This window comes from Tupaia chinensis, unplaced genomic scaffold (assembly GCF_000334495.1).
Source record: "Tupaia chinensis unplaced genomic scaffold, TupChi_1.0 Scaffold143615_1, whole genome shotgun sequence".
Taxonomy (NCBI): Eukaryota; Metazoa; Chordata; class Mammalia; order Scandentia; family Tupaiidae; genus Tupaia; species Tupaia belangeri.
In genome coordinates this window covers 162086-178351 of record NW_006203463.1, presented here as the reverse complement: position 1 = coordinate 178351, position 16266 = coordinate 162086, and the positions used below count along the sequence as shown (strand labels likewise).

General features: G+C 45.6%; 1 protein-coding gene and 1 pseudogene across 2 annotated transcripts in view; both read right to left on the bottom strand.

The window, feature by feature from the left end:
• LNX1 (ligand of numb-protein X 1) overlaps window positions 1-16266 on the bottom strand; it is a 153748-nt gene that overhangs the window by 46648 nt on the left and 90834 nt on the right. The window lies entirely within an intron of this gene.
• The window catches only part of LOC102492535 (cysteine and glycine-rich protein 2 pseudogene), a 3081-nt pseudogene continuing 1882 nt past the window's right edge, over window positions 15068-16266 (bottom strand).

The window sequence follows — 16266 nt, the reverse complement described above, 5'->3', positions numbered from 1 at the left end:
CAGACTATGGCAGAAGGGTTGACAAAGCTAATGGCAGGTTGCTGCAGCCCCGAGGCTCTACCACCATTTTTGAAAGCTCTGCTGCCTTGCAAATCTGATGTCGATGTCGATTCCTGTCTAGCTGAGTCTCAGCACCTCGTCCACTCCAGAGTTGGAGCTGCTGGGTATGGGTGAAGAGAGCCAGTCCCTCCCACTCCAAATCCTCCTGTCCATGCAACATCGTCACTGTCTTCATCTTCCTGAACACGACTCTAATCCCAAACAAGGCTTCACAACAGCTTCTGGCTGTGTTCACTGCTCCCAAATTAAGGAGAGACCCCCTAAGTGGTATGTAGGACCCTCTCTAATCTGGTCATAACCTCGTCTCCACTACTTTCCAGTGCATTGTTAACAGTAAACATCCATCCACCCATCTAGGCCACAGACTGCTTCTTAATGGTGGATCACATTATGCTATTCGGCAATGCTGCCCTTCCTCCAGGGCTGTCACTGTCATTTACTTGTATCTTAACTCTCCCTAGTGTTCTACTTTCTTTTAGTCCTGAATGGATCCTGTCATGCCAGCCATGGGCTTTTATCATTCTTAGAGCAAACGAAACTGCACAGGACAATGCCTCGCATATACTCTTTCTTTGTAAATGTTTTTTGCAATAAATATGCAAATAATTTTTATTCAAGTAGTAGGAAACTTTGCATATAGGAGAAATAAGGAGCCTTTCGTAAGGGAGAGAGAGCAGAAACGAAGTTATACGCCTTCGATACCGTGTAGCTTTGAGAAGAGAAGAGGCACGAAGCTGGTGGTGGTCAGGGGGCCATCACCCCCAAAGTCACTCTGCAAGCCCAGCCTGTGTCCATTCTTGCCCGGAGTTCACTTACCTTCAGGGACTGTGGTATTTTCGGAGTGTTCCCTGCCCTGGTCAGCTTGGTTTGCAACTGCACTTCCACTCTTGGTCCTTCGAAGAACACTCAAAGCCCGGTTTATTTTTTTAAAAGATCTGCTTCTGATTGAGGATCGCTCAAAGGGTCGTGCTGAAGAAAAGGAGAGGAGAGGGTCAGTAGCCATGCGTTCTCTGACATCACCTTTTATGTACGTGCCTGGCAAGATACATCAATAAAACATAACCATTCCATCTCGAGGTGGCAGGATTTTAGAATTTGCTAATCTGCATTTTCTAAACTGTCTACAATAAAATATATATGACTTGCTTAATTTTTTTTTCTGGGCTGAACTGCATATAATAGCACTTTTCTTAAGCAGTATGGCGGGGAAAATATTGACACAGGAGGAGCGATGAATTATTAGGTCTAACTTTGACTCCTTTCACCAAGTCAGATTACACGGTTTTAATGATCTGAGGTACTCGTGGTTTCATTTCACTTTGGAGAATTGGATATCAGGTGGCTGCCAAAACTACCAGAACGATTTCCCTTAAAACAACATTTCTAGAACTTTCCATAGTGAGTATTCCACAGAGGGCAATCTCAAGGCAAGGAGCCCATTCCCGACAACCACCCACTTGACTCACTCCTTGGTCGGTTGCTCCGGCTGGAGTCGGACGGGCTGTTTGCTGGTGGACCGTCCTCCGCCGTGGACACGTAGGCAGGGTTGTCGAGGCCGGGCTCGTCTGTCATTAAGGAGATGCACGGGCTGGGCTGCCATTGTTCGGTCAGGCCTTTCCAAATATGCCTGGAGAATGTGTAAGAGGCTCGCTAGTAGATTCAGAGCTTGTGTGGCCCCTAGCTGTCTCCCTTTTCACGTGTGGATACTCAAATATATACACTTGCCAACCAAAATAAAACTGATGAGAAAAACAATTAAAATTTTTTTAAGGAATTATTCATTTAATTTTATATTATCATTATTCTTCAATTTGACCAGAGAGAGAGAGAGAAAGAAAGCTGCCGGGTCTGGGACTTGAACTGTGGTTGACCATGTGGGTGTCCGGTGCCTTAATTACCACACCACCTACCGGTCCCCGAAAAAACAACTTTAAAAAGACAGATATTGCCTTCTCTTAAAGCCATCCACACTGGCTCCTGGAATTCCGATTATGAAAAGTGAGTGCGTGACCAGGACTTGAGGCTGGTGACCTTCAACTATTTGGTCTTGGTAATTCCTTTTTGCTGGTGTTTGTTTTGACCATGAAAGTCCTGAGTTACTCTCTCACTCGTTTTGGGTTTTGCTCCCACAGCACTGAACATAAATACAAAGCTCCTGCCAGATTCCATATTTAACGGTCCCTGGAAACAGAATCACTGACACCACAAAGCCACAGGACTGTCCTCAGCATTGTGTTCTCTGCAGGCAGCTCGCAAGGGCAACCAGGGGCAGGAGCTCCCATGCCCTGAAAGTGTTATTTGTTGTCATGTCTTTTCGCTTTGGGAGAGTACAATAGCGTCTTCTTTTTTTTTTTTTTTTTTGCTATAGGGCGCGTGCGCTTGCAAGACAGACAGAGACAGAGAGACAGAAAGCAAGAAATCACCCCCAAGGGGGATGGCCACGTCGCAATCCCTTCTCCTCCATTCTCCTCTTGGGATCTTGGGCATGCACGCACACGCACCTGGCGTGAGTTTGAGCCACCGGGTCTGGGACTTGAATTGCGGTCGACTACGTGGGAGTCCAGCAACATAGCCATTACACCGACTGCTGGTCCCACTCATAACATTTTTTGACTTTGGTTTATTAAAGCTATAACTGCTTTTCTTGAAATTGAAATATATAATATATATATTTAAAAATAATAACAATAGTGATACCTATTTAAGGACCACAGTAAGCCTCAGCTAGGTGCTACTTTATAGTATATTCATTCTACTCAGAGTTTCATGCCTAAAATCAGACATGTGTTCACAGATGTGTATGTATCAGCTTAACCTTCGATTAAAAGTATTTAGATTAAGATATTTTGATAATCAACAACAATGTGGGGGGAAAACGAATAGAATACAACTGTAGATACCAGAAACAATGTAGGAGGAGGGTGGGAAATGGCAGAGGGTGAGAAATAGAGAATAAAAAAAAAAATATATATATATATATACACACACACACACATATATACACATACAGATATATGAAACAAGAAATGGAAAATTATTTGTTGACAATCATATATATGATCAGTGTATTCTGGATGGGAAATTGTGTTTTGTATGCTGCGATGGTGTTCAGTGAATAAATGCAAAATAAATAAAATAAATAAAATAAAAAATAATTGTACCTTATAACCATAATAGTACCTTATAACAAAGTTGTCATGAAGATTACATTAGTTAATAAAGGTAACAATGCCTGGTACATATTAGAAGTTCAATAAATATTATCTGTTCTCTAAAAAAATAATCATCTGAGGACCTTTTTGGAATTGTAGAGTTTTAAAACTCAAGTGTTGGGACTTGGCTCTACTGTAAAGGCTACTGTAAAGGTGTTAAGTAATAATAATCTTTCCATGGTGTTTCAGGGTGGGGCCTTTGGGTATGATGAGGTCATTAGGACAAGGCCCCTATAACTGAGTTCTGGTGGATTTGTAAGATGGGAAAAGAGACCAGAACAGGAAGGAATTTATGGATATCTGCTCTGTCCAAGATCCTGGCCTCCACCATTTTGTTATGTTTGGACCTTCCACATGGCTAGCATCATAAGTCCATTAAACCTCTGATACCTGAAATTCACTAGCCTTAGCTATTTCAGTAGCACCGCAGTAATAAACTAAGACAGGAGTGATGTTTTACGTTCTTAAAAGTAGGCGGAAACAAAGGTCTGCCTACAGCTGATAAGCACACATGGTTTCTACTGCCGATGGAACCACAGAACTGGAGGGATGCAAAATCTCGATCAGAATCCTTGGTCAGAAATTTACCTAGCTGGGAGATCTGGTGGAATTTTATTAACCTGGCTAAACTTCCTAATCTGAACATACTTCTTGGTGTGGAAGACTGCATATTAGATCTAGCACATAAACAACTATTTGTCCATTTTGTTCCCTTCCCCTAACATGGCTGTCTGCTTCTATAAACTTACTCTTCCCATAAAAAAATAGCGCATGCTAGCCATACAAAAACCACATGTGGGATGACATCCTATACCTACTACTGTCTTTACTAACTAGCCCGAAACCCTTTTTTTTTTTAAACAATATAACTGCTTACATAAAAACACCACTCCCCTCAAAAATAATTAACCTGCTTGATTCAACTTCTCTAACTGCTTACATAAAAACTCCTGGTAGCTGACCCCCTATAAAAAGACTACTCAAACTTCGGTTGGGGCTGCAGTTGTGACTCTCGGCTCCCGAGCCTCAGGCTACAGTCACTGGCCAACTAATAAAGACTCTCTTTAACCTTAATCTGGCTTTGGTGGTCGTTCATTTGGTTGCACTCTATAACATTGGGTTGTTGTGAAGTTTGATTGACATTAAGTCTTGTCAAGCGTTTAGAACCTTGGCAGATACAGTAAGTTCTCACGAGATTACGGCGAGTCCCATAATTCTCCCACTGTAAGACGTTCATTTGTTTGCACTTTGCCATGTCTGAGATCAGGGTGCAGGTGTGACTGACGGGGTCGTACAGTCACAAAGCAGATGACATTGCCTGAGTGTGGCAAGCACAGTCACAGGTGTCCATCTGGTCACTTCACTGAGTTGCACATGTGCTCGATACTACACCATTGAGTTTCATGACCACCTTAATGTCTTGGAAAAGATTATTTCATGATTCAACATTGAAATGAAAAGATACAGCCCATAGAAAAAGCCTCAAAAACAGAGCAGCCGAGTGTGTGGAAAGTTGATATTGATGAACAAATATCTGTCAGAAGAAGAGTCGGAGTTCCGTATTTTCACACAAAGAGGCAAGCAAATGCTTTATTTACTCAGAAAGAAAGATATCCCCAAGGATATGAAAAGTTGTATTATTATTTATTTCCCCCCCTGAAATCATGCAAAACAATAGCCTATTTCATGCCAAGCAATGTAATTAAGGACTGGAAAACAAGCCAAATTTGAATGGATTTCAAAGCTAAGAATCTCATGTATCCAATCCACACATAATAGGGACATTTTAAAAGGTGTTTTAGTACTTTTAACCAGTGACACATTTTAAAATGTTCTTTTCTTGAGGCCAGCAGGTGGCATGGTGGTTAAGGTGCTAGACTCACACATGGTTGATCGCGGTTCAATTCCTGGATCTGGTAGCTTGAAAATCACATTAGGCATGTGTGCATGTGTGCCAAAAATCCCAAGAGAAGAATGGAGAAAAAGGAATTGCAATGTGGCCATCCCATCTGGGGGATACTTTCTCACTTTCCCTCTCAATGTATCTCTCTCTCCAGCAAGTGTATGTGCTTTATGAAAAAAATAAAAATAAAAATAAAACCTTTTTCTTTTCTTGCTGGTACATGGAATATAATGTTTCTTATCATCAATGGCATCCTAGATTTGATGAAATTTGGCTTCAACATTAGTAGTAAAGGACTCTTTTATACAAGTGCTTTTATACTTTATGCCTCTATTTTCTAGAAAAGGAAACAGGCCTCCAAGTTATACTAGCCACGTTTGACCTTGTGAGGAGAGTTCAAGATCCCTGCCTGGCGTGGTGAGCTTTCTCTGTACTGATCAGCTGCTTTGGCTTGGAATTGCTCTGCTTAAAAATAAGTGGTTGATATGGGAAACTCAAAAGTTGGAAGAAACACTGTGTGATGGAAAAAAATAGAAGCCTGCATGCGTTTGAGCAGCTGCAAAGACAGAAATACACGAGTGGAACACGTCCATGCAGGCCAGCAGGACTGGGTTAGCAACACGTGGGAAGAAGTCCCTGGGCCATTGTTGGTCTGGAAAACAGTCTCTTTTTGAGGGGCAGCAGTGCCCTTGATTAAATACCCTGCCAGAGCAGGAAATTAATTTTCTGACTGAACAAATAGCTGGCCAAGGGACAAGCTGTGGCTTTCTTGGGGACCAATGCATATCCCAGTAAAAGAAAGTGGCATTTGATTCTGTCCCTTCATCTGTAAAGAAGGCTAAGATATTTTTAACATATTAGACTACTAAGATTATGCCATTAAGAAGGCAATGCTGTTTCAAATTCTTGTAATTCTAAAAACACACTTTTAAGTTCAGGAAAGGAAAACCTCATACAATGGTAAATGACCTTCCCCTTGGCCCTGTATTGCAGTTCCCCTTACAACAGCTTGGAGGGCACAGAATCTAGATTTACACATGCAGACCTGTACGCTTTGTGTAGAAAAGGTTCTGCTAAGTCAGGCTATGAAAGAGACACATTGTATGTCTCCACTAGGACATATACCGACTATCCGCACTCTGTGGTAGAGACTGAAAGGTTGGGAGACATAAGAGCAGCGAAAGACTGGAGACAGTGTGGAAGGAGGGTGGGAGAGGGGAACAGTGCAGGGAAGGAAATCGGGGAGAAAACATAGAGAGGTATGACGTTCGTGGGACACAGAAACGGTTTGTTACCTGTTGATGATAACGTGTATAGTATTCTCATTTGGACTGGTCTGAGGTGTATTTCATGTTGAGTAAATTCTCTTTACAAGCCAAATGATGTACAGTGATTGAAACTTTTTTTAAAAAAATAAGAATAATTAAAAAAAAGGAAAAAAAATCTTTCTCAAACTCCTTATTAACTACATCATTATCAACTAAATAGAATATTAGGTAGAAAGCTAATACTACAATAAATAACAATGGTTTTCAAAAAGGAAAGAAAAAAGGTCGTTGCTAACGCAGCTCAGACTTGTGCAACATCAGCTTCTCCAGCCTCTGGGTTTAGTGTGAATCTGAAGCACAGAGCGGTGTACGAAGGCCGCGGCTTGTACTCACTAATTATCTCTCTAGTGGGGACTAATCTCGGGGCCTCCTGATTTACAGGCCTCAGAGAGGGAAGGAGGATGAGCTGATTAGCACTGCCGAGTGAAGGAACCCCCTGAAAACCCTGGGCTGTGTTCAAAGCTGACAGGATTTATGCTCCCTTGTAGTCACCCTGAGCACTAAGTACAGCCAGGTGGTGCTGGGCGACGGCCGTGAACTTGAAGAATGAACACGAGAAACACACAGAACTATTTTTCAAGTCAACCACGAACTTCGGCTGTATCATCCACTCAAAGCCATAACATGGAAAATCGTTTTCTTGGTACTAACAACGTTGAAATCCTGAGCTTCTTGATCAAAGAGCAGAAGGCAAATCAATCTTTATCTTTTCTTTCTTTCTCTCTCTCTCTTTTAAGGTTTTTAACCATAGGGTGCATGTGCTTGCCAGAGAGGAGAGAGACAGAGAGAGGGAAAGTAAGAAATCACCCGCCACGGGGAATGGGCACACTGCACTCCCAACCCTTCCATTTCCCCCCTGGAATTTTGGGCAAGCACACACGCCCAGAGTGATTTTCAAGCTGCCAGGTCCAGGATTCAAATGCTTGTTGGCCATATGGGAATCCAGTGCCTTAACCTTCATGCCACAGGTTGGCCCAGTGAATCAATCTTAAAATAGGAACGATGACACTGAGCATGCCAGAATTATTGTCTATTCTGGGGGGGGCGGGCATAAGAAAAGAAAATGAACACCCTTTCTGCAAAATCCCTACGCCTGTGATTTCCCTGCTAATGAGAGTTAGAGACCGGACATGGGACAGGCAGAGTTCACAGAGGTTCTGCTGGGGCGTTCTTTACCAGGTCCCCCAAGCAGCAGCACCAGCTGGTGGGCAGGGGCAGGCTCCCTTCTGACAGGGAAGTTACCCACTGACCAGAGCAGGGTAAGAGTGCTCTCCATCAAAGCCAGCCTCTACCCTCACCACTGTGGACAAACTGCGGCCTCCCCTCATATCCCTTCCCTCTGGGACTCCTTTGGCACCAAGTGAACATGGAACCAGCCCTCACTTGGAGTTCATCAATTGCCCAGGCTGCCCTTACCCTAAGCCAGGGCTTGCAAACTCACCTGCTGGTCAGGTCTGGAGACCAGGAGGTCAAGCTAGTGGAGACCACACGATCAAAGACCTGCTCATTTTAAGGACACAGCAGCTGCCACAGAGCTTGGCAGGCTGTTGTCTTAAGAAGGCCAGCCTGATGTTGACAGAAGAGCAAATTGGAAGCCCAAATCCAGTTTTAATGGGAAATCTCTGTATTTTTAAATGTTGGCAACTAATTCCAAAATGTTGAAAACACTGTGTTGTCCAAAGAAAGCACATCTGTAGGCCAGAGCGACCTCAGGGGGCGGACAGCCAACCTCTGGCAACGAGACTCCACACTGAGGGTGGATCAGACCACTGCTCTCTCCTTGGCCCCCAGGAAGCAGCAGCGCCCTCCCCTCCCCTCCAACCTCTCTCACTCCCCACTCGTGGGCGGGGGTGTGTGCATGCAGAGATGACACGGCCCTGGAAGAAGGCTTCCCTTGGATTATTTGCCCAAGCCCCCTTGCTGATCCGAGTCAGAGAATAAGACCGGATTTATTCTCCACTGTTTCTCTTTCACTCATGAGGGAGCCAAGAGCCTGCCCAAAGCAGTCATTGAGTGGGAAAGGGAGACATTGAACCCTAGCGGATGTATCGTTCTGTTCAGGCACAGAGGATCAAGATTAGGAGACTGGAGGGAAATACACGTCCCTGCCACAGTTGGAAGCCAGGCTTTTCTGCTCTGCTAAACAGGAGGAGACTGAAACTTTGCTAGGAGAGGGTCCCAGGGGCCAGGTGGGAGGCTGTGCTTCAGCGAAGGGGACAGTCACTGTGAGATGGCATCGGGCTCTCTGCGTCCTTGGGTGAGGCAGCCTGCAAATCGGTTGTTGAGAACCTCAGGAGCTCACAGCCCACTGGCTCAGAGGACGTCTTTGGCAGGGTATCGGTGACCTGGGGACTGAGGGAGGGCCTCGGTGTCGGGACCCAGTGACAAATCCAGCACCAGGGCCACTGCCCAGCCTTGGTCCTCCTGACACCACACTCCATGACTTTACAACTCATCTGAGCCACCTTCTTGCCCTTGTCATGGTTTCTTTCTTTTTTCTTTTTAAAGAGTTATTTATATGTTTATTTTAACTTAGGGCATGTGCACTCACTGGAGAGAGAGAGACAGAGAGACACAGTGAAAGGGAAAGGGAGAAATCACCCCCGGGGATGGCCATGGTCCAGCCCCTTCTCCATTGTCCTCTCAGGATCCTGGGCACACACATGCCTGGCACGATTTTCTTTCATTTTCTTTCTTCTTTCTTTTTTTCTCTCTCTCTGTCTTTCTTCTTTCTCTCTCTCTCTCCTTCTTTCTTTGGAGAGGTTTTTGCTATAGGTGTCATGTACTTCCCAGAAAGAGACAGAGACGGAAAGCGAGAAATCACCCCCTGGGGGGATGGCCAAGCTGCAATCCCTTCTCCTCCATTCTCCTCTCGGGATCTTGGGCACGCACGCACACGCGCCTGGTGTGAGTTTAAGCCACTGGATCTGGGACTCTCTCAGCTAGCACACACATCCTATGGCAAAAACCTATTAAAAAATTATAATACGGGGCCGGCAGGTGGCATGGTGGTTAAGGGCCCTGGCCTCGCACATGGCTGACTGTGTGGCTCAAGTCCCAGACGCTGTGACTTGAAAAACGTGTTGAATGTGTATGTGTGTGTGTGTGTGTGCATGCTAATTAAGAACACTTACAACATCTTTCCACTTTTCCACCTTCCCTGCCCAGTTCCAGTGACTCTCATTCTACTTTTTTAGATTCCACATATAAGTGGACATAAATATACTTTATATATTTCATATTCTTTATTAGAGGTGGATTGCTATGTCAAGACCCTATTGGGAGTGTGTGCTCACTCACTCTCTCTTATCTTTCTCTATTCCATGACTTAGGTCAATAAGAATACATTCAGGAGATCTATGGTACAATATGGTGACTATAGTTAATAATAATGAATTGTACTTTTGAAAAAATGCCTAGAGAGTGAGTTTTAAAATTAGCTCGATTTAGCCCCCAATGATGTCAACATATTTTAACACATTATATTGTACATGATAAATATATAAATCACCTCCCAGAGAGATGGCCATGCTGTAATCCCTTCTCTGTTCTCCAGGGCCTTGGGCACGCACACCAACCTGGCGTGATTTTGAAGCCATTGGGTCTGGAACTCGAACCACAGTCAGCTCTATGGGAGTCCAGCGACGTAACCGCTATGCCACCTGCTGGTCCCCAACATGGTTTCTTTATACTTAACACTTCCCCAGGAAAAGTTTCCCACTGCTTATAGGATCTAGACCTTTCTGGTCCATATTATTGATCCTGGCCTTGCCTTCAAAGCCTGACAGCCAGAAGGGGCATGGCTAGAGGGAGCCGACATCCACTCATCGGTCACTACGAGGTACATGGGTGGTCTTACCCTCCCCGCTGTCCTGCAGTTCACTACATCCTGCTTCACTGAAGAGGGCACGGATGCGAGCAGGAAAACCAGCCTGTCTGCAGTCTCGTAGTGGAGCTGGGACTTGAAACCAGGCTGTGGGTCCCATGTTCTCTCCTCTCACACAGCCTGGCCTCCAGCCGGAACTTCTCCTAGACTCATTCATCAAACTGCCCACCCACGCCTTTGCTGAGTGGTCTATCGGCATCTCACACTTGCACATCCGAACCTCCTCCTCTTCCCTGCCAAACCGCTCATTCCGCATCTTCCTGGTTTTCTTTTCTTATTTTTTTTGAGAGGTTTTTTGCTATAGGGTGCGTGCGCTCTGTCTGGCGCCAGACAGAGAGATACAGAGAGACAGAAAGCGAGAAATCACCCCCCAGGGGGGATGGCCACGCCGCAAACCCTTCTCCTCCATTCTCCTCTCAGGATCTTGAGTGGGAAATTGGGCACGCACGCACACGTGCCCGGCGTGAGTTTAAGCCACTGGGTCCGGGACGCGAACTGCAGTCGACTACATGGGAGTCCAGCGACATAGCCATTACGCCCTGGCTTTCTTAAACAGCACCTTACATCCATCCTCTGTTCAGGCCAGAAACCTCAGACCCACCTTGATTCTGTTCTTTCTCTCAATATCCCAAATACAATCCGGCAAGAAATATCTGGAGTCCAACTGCTTTCCACCATTCGGCACAGGAGCAGCCGGGTCTGGGCCGCCATCAGCTACGCCTGCATTGTTGCAGTGTCTCCCTAGAAGGCTGTCTGCTCCACACTCGTTCTCCTCCCCATCCGTTCTCTATGGAGCAACCAGACTGCTGCTTGTAGGATGGGCCTCCACTGTCCTCAAGCTAGGCCCTACATGCATCCCCTACCCTGGCCTCTGCCCCCACTCTTGCTCTCACCGCTGCCCCTGCTGGGCCTCACAGCTGCCCAGCAAACCCTGGCTTTGCGGTCTCCACCCTCTGCTGCTGCCCCGCCTGGGGTGCTGCTGCCCCAGAGTTCCACCTGTCCAGCTCCCTCATCCTCAGGCCTCTGATGAAAATCGCCTCCCCGACCGCCCTAGCTACACCACAGCTTGTTCTCTGGCCCCACACGTCCCTAATTCTTCCCCCCATGTATTATGACTCTGAGTGCAAGCTCCAAAGGGCCAGGATTTGGGCTCTATTTTTTTTTTAAGATATGATCTTATTTATTTGTTTCTCTTATAAAAATCTTATTTTTGACTGGGTTCAGACTTAGATTGTTGTATCTTCAGAGCCTAAAACGACGACCTGTGTGTAGAAGGTGCTCGATGTATAACTTTGTTTTTTAAAGAGAGATTTTTACAATAGGGCATGTGTGCTTGCCAGAGAGACAGAAAGTGAGAAATCACCCCCCTGCAAGGGGGGGATGGCCATGCCGCAATCCCTTCTCCTCCACTCTCCTTTTGGGATTTTGGGCACGCACGCACATGCATCTGGTATGAGTTTTCAAGCTGCCAGGTCTGGGACTTGAACTGTGGTCAGGTATGTGGGAGTCTAGCGACGTAACCATTTTGCCATCTGCTGGTCCCTCAATGTGCAACTTTTAAATGAAAGGGTCTTTCACTAAGGAAGAGCTAACTCAGGTCCCTGGGCTGTGGAGTGACTTACCTAAACTGGCCACCTACACTTACTGGGTGACTTGGAGCAGCTCGTGTTCCCACCCAGGAGAGCCTCCCAGCCCTGGTGGAGCTTGGAGTATACCATGCTGCTTTGGTTCTCAGCCTCGTAGACTGAGGGTCCTGCCCCGTGAGTAAGGCATGAGCACCAGGAGACAGACCTCGACAGAGAAGCATTTACTTGAACCACTGGGTAAGACAGAAAGAAAGAGAAAGAGGAAAAGTGAGAATGCACCACGCCACCAGCTGGCCCTACTCTGGGTTATAAAACTATTGTGTAATTTGAGAGGGCTTCAGAAAGTTCATGGAGGGACCAGCAGTTAGCATAACGGCTATGTTGCTCGACTCCCATGTAGTCGACTGCGATTCGAGTTCTGGACCCGGTGGCTTAAACTCACGCTGGGCACGTGTGCGTGTGTGCCTAAGATCCCAAGAGGGGAATGGAGGAGGAGGGATTGCAGCATGGCCATCCCCCTTGGTGGGTGATTTCTCACTTTCTCTCTCTCTGTCTCTCTGTCTTTCTGGCAAGCTTATGTGCCCTATAGCAAAAACCTCTCTAAAAAAAAAAAAGTTCATGGAAATGCATATTATATAAAAACTATGTATGGATTCAAAAAAATTTTTGTGCCACAATAAACTCATACTTTAATTCCATTTTTCCATCAAGTTTTCAAAGTTCTCTCATATACGATGGGACTTTAATCCTAGAGTAATAATCATATGTCTTCTTTAGATGAATTATGCTGGTACAGTGAGAAATTTTCAGAGTGATATTACAACACGTTTTTTTCAATGAACACTTAGTGAAAGTGTTCCAGTTATGGAGAGACTCCTGAGAAAGTGGGAAAAGCATAGCCTTTCCAGTTTAACACATCTGGGTGTGACTTCTAGGTCTGCCACCTACCAGCTATGTGACTTTGGATAACTTCCTTCCTTCCTTGAGCCCGCTGCCCACATGTAAATGGAGCACAGTGTTTATTTACTGTGAGTTTAAGGAGTCTTGCAACGTGTGTAACAGGACTTGGGACACAGCAGCGACTCAATGAGCATAATTATTCTACATGAACACAGTGTTAGACACTGTCAGTGCAGACCAGAACACTACACGATGCACACATTCGAGAAGCCCGCCGTGCGAATAACCTCCAGGCGGTGTCGTCAGAGAGAGATGGGAGTGCTCAGAGGAAGGGGCCACTCACTCTGCCTGGGGCAGTCAGAGAAGGTCTCTCAGAAGAGGGCAAGTCTGAGCTAAGTCTAGGAAGATGATGACGCTCACCTAACCGACCAAGTGTTAGCACCACATTCAGATGCCCCGAGCATGCACGTGCATGGCAGTGCCAGGCATGGTGGATGTCGTGTAGACTCTGTCCCACTCAATATGGATGGGAAAGAACAGAGTGCGGGGAACCTGGAGAGAGGGGAAATACTCCCAGTGGTGCTGGGGAGAAAGCCCAGGACACCTGACAGGCAGTCCATCTACCCTCTCCTGGGGTCAGCGAGGGACCACACCCACAGGGACAGGAGACAGTGGGCATTGAGAAGTCTGGAGTCAAGACAGGAGAGGGTGGGAGGGAACTGGAGGAATGAAGTTAACAACGGCAGGCTCAGTCCAGCAGGTGGCGTGGTGGTTAGGGCAGTGGACTCGCACATGGCTGACCACAGTTTGAGTCCCAGACCTGGTGGCTTGCTTTCTCACTTCCCCCCACTCCCGGTGAAATTAAAAATAAATAAATAAACAATGATAAAAAAACCCCCCACACACAAAACAGTGGGTTCACGAGACCCCACCCCCACCATCAATCTATTTTTAAATTTAATTAAATTTAATTGTATACATTTATACACTAGACATCACCACAGCTTCTAAAAAAAATTTCCCCAGTATAAATACACTATGCACCAGTTCAGTTAAAGATATTATCACACACGTTATATCAATAGACAATCCTCCATTTCTGTGTTCCTAAATGTCTTGTCTCTATTATTTTTCTTGATTCCCTTCCTCTCATCCCCCACCTCCCACTCTCCTCTCACACAGCCTCCAGTAACCGCAACGCTCTCCATGTTTCTATATCCTCCAGCCTTTCAGCTTCCTCCACAGCGTGCAGACATTCGGTGTATATTACGTGGGGACATACAATGTCTCTCTGTCATCTGGTTTGCTTCACTCAGCAGTAAGTCTTCCATATTTGTCCACTTTCTATTGAATGCCAGGGCCTTGTTTTTTTTTTATGGCTGAATATTATTCCATAGAGTATACGGGCCACACTGTTTTGTCCATTCATCTCTTCATGGACATTTGGGTTGGCTCTATGTCTTCGTAATTGTGAATAATGCTGCAATAAACATAGATGTGCAAGCACTTTTCTGACAGCATTCTCCTGTCCTTCGGGTAGATACCCAGGAGTGGGACTGCTGGGTCATACGGTAGTTCTATTTGTAGGTCTTTGGGGAACATCGTATCATTCTTCACAGTGGCTGGACCATTCCCACCAACATTGTAGGAGATCTCCCTTTTCACACAGCCTCGTCAGCACTTATCATTAGCTTTTTTTTTATCAAGCTAAACTTTAATTCTAAATGAAAAACCATGTTTCCTGAAAATGCTACTGAATAAAAGCAAAAGGATACAGTGCTTTCCTTCTATGAGTTATCCAGTCTATCCAGGAACAGGGTCATACACAGTACTGGGTTCTTAATTCTGGGAGGGTCATATACAGTACTGGGTTCTTAATTCTGGTAGGGTCATATACAGTACTGGGTTCTTAATTCTGGTAGGGTCATATACAGTACTGGGTTCTTAATTCTGGTAGGGTCATATACAGTACTGCGGTTCTTAATTCTGGTAGGGTCATATACAGTACTGGGTTCTTAATTCTGGTAGGGTCATATACAGTACTGGGTTCTTAATTCTGGTAGAGTCATATACAGTACTGCGGTTCTTAATTCTGGTAGACTTTCATAGCACTTTAGTGTTACAGATTATCTGTGTTTTGCTTATGAAGAGAATCTCACTCAAAGCAATGCTTAGTTCAGAACTTCCCACCTTTACTGAGCATGAGCAAGGGGCCCTGCTCCTAGGCCACAGCCCTTTGGTCCAAAGTTCTCTGCGTTGCATCCTTTACTATAGATTTCATCTTCTGTACCAGTCAGAGTTGTTGACTCCAGGTTCTTCCACACTTGGCACATCGGAAACAGTTTTTGTGCCAGGGCTTTCCAGCACCAATAACCTTTTCGGCAGCATAAATAGAATCTCCACATCTGGAACCCTTCTCAGCACCCCCGAACTTCTGAGCAAACTTAGGAGTGTTTGGATTTGTCATAGGCCTGTGGGGTTGAACGCTCTCTGGCTTGATGCCCCGCCTCTCGCCATGGTCCATGTTGAGTGTGCCAGCACCCTGGCCATACCTGTAGCTTTTTGGCCCATACTTCTTTCCGTAGCAGGATTTGCAGTAGATCTCTTCATCATGGATGACTATCGTATTGTCTAAATTTTTCCTGCAAACCATGCACAGGGAGCAGCAGCGGTAGCTCCTCCCATCACGCTGCACCTCTTCTGCGTGGTGCGTGGTCCGGCTGCTAGCTCCACACTTGTTTCTACCTCCCAGACAGGCATTTTGAGTCTAGGCAGGTGCATACACTCAGGCTGAGCTGGCAACGCGGGTCCACAGGGAGGGCACAGGGAGTTTGAGAGCTGCCTCGTGTCTATTTTTTTCAATATTAGTCATCCTGACCAGGGTTAGGTGGTATCTCACTGTGGTTTTGATTTGCATGATCAAAATATGATAAGGGACGAAATAGGATGTGGAGCATTTTTTCATATGCTTTTTGGCTGTTGGTATGTCTTCCTTAGAGAGATGCCTGTTCAGTTCATTTGTCTAATGTGGTCTGCCACCCTAACCCGGCGGTGACTCCTCTGCTTCCTGGCACCTTACATCACTGGGAATCACTTTGTATGTTTCTGGCACCAGAATACAGACTCCAGGAGAGGAAGGTGGCCAGTCCTGCCGACCTCCGCACCCGTGGCCCTGTGTGCGGTGCACTGGTGCATGCAGCAGCGGGGTGCTAAAGCCGCTGGAGAAATTCTGTGAGAGGCTGTTTTTTTCCTGCTTCTTTTATCAGATGCTTTCAGTTTATACTTTTAATTGTGTTGGCTCAAATATATTTTAATAGTTTCAGGCTGCCTTGACTTTTTTTTTTTTTTTTTTTTTTTTTATAAGGCGTGCCCATATACAAAATACAAATAT